Genomic DNA, 4297 nt, shown 5'->3' on the forward strand with positions numbered 1-4297 from the left:
AATAATGTGGTGAGCTAATGCATTGGTTTGCAAATGGCATAAATATTTGGACCCATTACAGTTCTTGATATTCCTATTTCTTTTCCCAATCCTATTGTTTTTTTCTCTTTGGTTTTATCATAGAATATATTTTGCTTCTTTATCTTGCTTTCCCCTCCAAAATTTCTTCCTAGAATATGCAATCCATTAAATTAGGGGTTTGCAGCTTTTTGATTCACTGACGTTGTCTTAGTTCTTAGAAAAGTATCTTGCACAGAGTGGGTGATGGATAAATATTTATTGAATGAGTGAACAAACTCTGCAACTACAAATACTCATCTCAATAACAAGTAAAAAATTTTAAAACTAACTACCAGGACATACTAATCTGATCTACACACAAATAGAGGAAAAAATAGTCTTTTTTGAACAGAAAAATAGAAAAAAATATATAGTTTACAATAGAAACAGAATACTTTTGAAACAGAACTGAATTAATTCAATAAATTAATATATAATAAAACCTACTAGATAAAACAAAGCTATATTATAAATAAACTTTAGTTTTTTTCCCTTTCTCATAAAGATATGTTTATATAGCTATGTAAATAAATAAATAAATAAATGTGACAATAATAGACATAGAAAGACCAATTAGAAATCTGATTAAAGAAAAAAAAAAAAAAGAAACAAAACAGGGAGACTTCAAAGATTACCTACCACAGCAGAATCTTAATGGAAAGACTTGGGATTTTCCAGCAGTATGTCTGATCCCAAGAGGAAATCTATCTAATTTTGAATAGAAGAATTAGCAAGTCTACATGACTAAGAAAAATAAGCCACAGTACCAATTCCAGTCTTTGTTGGTAATATAAGTAGTAACTTGAATTTCTTTAATTTTCCTTCTTAATCTATCAAACAAAATTATTTTTTCTAATGGTTCAGATGAAGGAAAGGGGTGTTATTTATCAGGTTTCTCAAAATCCACCCATATCACATCCAGCAGTATTTTTTCTACGGACGTAATGATAGATAAGCATGAGAACATTTATTAATAAATGCCACATTAATTGAATAAATATAAAACACAATAGGGTAAAAATCAAGGTAAAAAATGACTAAAGCCTAAGTGTATAAGTGATTTTGAATACTTACATTTTATTATTATTATTTTAGAGATTTTATTAATTTATTTGAGATAGAGCACACAGTAGCTGGAGGTAGAAAGAAAGGGAGAGAGCATTTGAAGCAGAGTCTGCACTGAGCACAGAGCCCCACTAGAGGTTAGATCTCATGACTGCAAGATCATGACCAGACCCAAAACCAAGAGTGAATGCTTAGCTGACTGAGTCATCCAGCACCCCCTAATGCATACCTCATTAAAAACTAAGAATAGAAGGAAACTTAGTTTAGTAAAGGGGATCTTAAAAATGTAGAGCTAAGTCCTCCACAGTGATCAAACTTTAGAAACATTTCAGTTCAGCTTAGTGGGAACAAAAACTGCTATACCTTAGTCATTTCACATTATACTGGAAGTTAGCTAATTCTATAAGACAAGGAAAGGGAAATGAGGATCCTGATTATTGGCAAGAAAGAAATGAAAATATAATTTGCAGAAAATATAACTGCCTAAATAGTACATCAAAAAGTATTTTAAAATTTATTTTGTGGATAGAAAATAAGCAAAAAAAAATGATTATTGAGTTTATAAAATTGTAATAACTAATTAAAAAATACAATAGAATCACTTTCTGATCTATTGTCTGTAGTGGAACCACCAACAAGATGCAGATTTTTGTGAAAACCCTAATGGGGAAGATCATTACTCTTGAGGTTGAACCTCCAGATACTATAAAAAATGTAAAAACCAAGAGCCAGGGTAAGGAAGGAATTCCTCTTGATAAGCAGAGACTGAGTTTTGCAAGCAAGGGGAAGATGCATGTACTTTGTATGACTGCAATATCTAAAGTCCACTCTTCATCTTGTGTTGAGACTTTGGGTGGTGTTAAGAAAAGAAAGAATAAATCTTACACCATTTCTGAGAAGAATAAGCATAAGAGAAAGAAGATTAAGCTAACTGTTTTGGAATATTTTAAAGAGGGAAAGAAGAGCACAATCAATCGCCTTTGTGGGGCGTGCCCTACAAAATGTGGTGCTGGAGTTTTTATGGCTAGCCACTTTGACAGACATTATTGTGGTAAATGTCTGACCTCTTGCTTCAACAAATCGGAAGTCAGAGAATTGTATAGGGGTTAGTAAAATACATTAACTAAAATAATAATAATAACAACAATAAGCAATAGAATAAATTTTCCATCAACAATAACACAAGCTTCTTAGAAAACCCCAAATTTTAGGAGACATTAATGGAGAAATTACAAATATCACTTGAACAACAATCTGACGAGGGAGAGATTGTCCATATTGATGGATGACAATACTCAAAGTTATAAACAGATCAATATATCAAAACTTTTAAAAACAATCCAATAGAAATTTCATTGCTACTTTTTCACAACACTTAGAGCACAATGTATATTAAAATAAGTAAAGGAAATACAAGCATAAGAGAAACAAGATAACTTTTTAATTAAAAAATGATATGGAAAATTTCCACATTTAATAATAAGGTATCGTAATGCTATGACACTTTGACTTCAAAAATACACTAATCTGCATGTTTGAAAACACTTCTATGATAAAAACTTAGTAGCACTTGCATAAATCAAATACTAGACAAGACAAATATCCCTTAAAGTGCATATCTAAACAAATCAGAAGTTAATAGCAATCTATAGAAATTAAAATAAAGCTTTACTAATCCCAGAGTTTTAAGGAGCACTGGGGATATGATTTGTATTGTTGAAAATGATAGAAGGGAAAGTAAAGTCTCTGGCCCATATCAGGTAAAAAATGAAGATTTAAAAAGAATTCTAGAATGTTTGGAAGGTTACATTTTGAAAGAAAAGTAAACTTGGAGGGAAAAAATCATATATTATATGATATACAAAAAAATCATATATATATTTGTGTGTATTTAATATATGGTATGTGTATATTTAATTTATTATATATTTAATTATATACTTAATATATATTTAATACGCTTAATATATTAAATATACTGTCTATTTCCCACACACTCCAAGAATTCACAATCATAGTACTACCTTCATGAAGTTTTTAGTTTTCCACTTGCAATTCTGTCAGGATCCAAGAAAATATTTAAAGTTGTTGTAAAGGTTGGTAGAACACTAGGTACTTAGCAAAAGGAAATCGGATTTTTTTTTCTCAATAGAGTTTTTCTCAATAGAATCTATCTTATACTGTGACATAAGACTTCATGAAATACTAAGAAATTATTTGATAAGAAATAAAATAATTTGTCAGTTATGGCTGTTGTTTACTATATTCTAGGACAATATAAATTTTGTTTTGCAAATAATTAAATGAACATACACATAAAATATTGTTATTCAGAGTGGTATTCAGACTGATTTTTAATTCATCAGCACTAACTAGCCAAGTACTAGTAAGTGTTTGTAAGTACAAGTACAAGTAAGATAAGATGTTCAGCTCTATGTTTCTTTGTAACTGATCTCTTATTCAGTTTACCAATGGATATTGTCATACTCTATAGGTACCCAAGCTGAAAAGCACTTCTCTCTTTGGATAGAAACACAGGCATCCTGATAGGTAATTGTATTCAGAGTCACTCTTGCCCACCGTCTCTCTCTGCTAAAATGTTAATGGATGTGCTTACTAAAAACATTAAAAAACTTCCTTCATGTGCCATTTCTACTTACTGTGGACTGCATTATTTAAGGCAGTAGCATTTTAATTTGTAATTTATTATGGAAAATAAAAAAATAGTAAAACCTAAAAAAAATTAAGGAATACTATGGGAAATAAAACCATTTTTTCAATTTTTTCTTAATCAAGCTACAACATCATTGTACTCTTAACTATTTTTCATTGTTTATATAACTAATGTACTGTCTGAGGCAGAAGGCAAGACACATGCAAAGTCTTCACTATGTTAAGGTCAGGTAATCAATTTCCTATCCCAAAAGACAAAACTAATAGTACAGAGGATTATCACTAAATACAAGCAGCTGCTTTTGTAAGACTGGAGCTTTTCTGGGGAATCCTGCAATAATGGAGTGGGTAGGAAACAGAATCCCGTGTATGTCTATCTTTGAATTATGTGAAAACTGCATAGTTTTTTTTTTTAATACAAATGAAACAAGGATTAATTTTGCTTTGATTCAAGTAACTGCTATTAAACATCAATGCATTTGAAGTAAAACATGGAATC

At 30.2% G+C, this 4297-nt stretch overlaps 1 pseudogene across 1 annotated transcript; it reads left to right on the forward strand.

Annotated features, from left to right (window-relative positions):
* Positions 1-1764: 1764 nt before the first annotated feature.
* Positions 1765-2235, forward strand: LOC309849199 (ubiquitin-ribosomal protein eS31 fusion protein pseudogene; annotated as a pseudogene). The gene has a single exon. The product of its transcript is annotated as a ubiquitin-ribosomal protein eS31 fusion protein pseudogene (transcript).
* Positions 2236-4297: the final 2062 nt, after the last annotated feature.

The sequence above is a fragment of the Mustela nivalis genome, assembly GCF_964662115.1.
Source record: "Mustela nivalis genome assembly, chromosome: 15".
Taxonomy (NCBI): Eukaryota; Metazoa; Chordata; class Mammalia; order Carnivora; family Mustelidae; genus Mustela; species Mustela nivalis.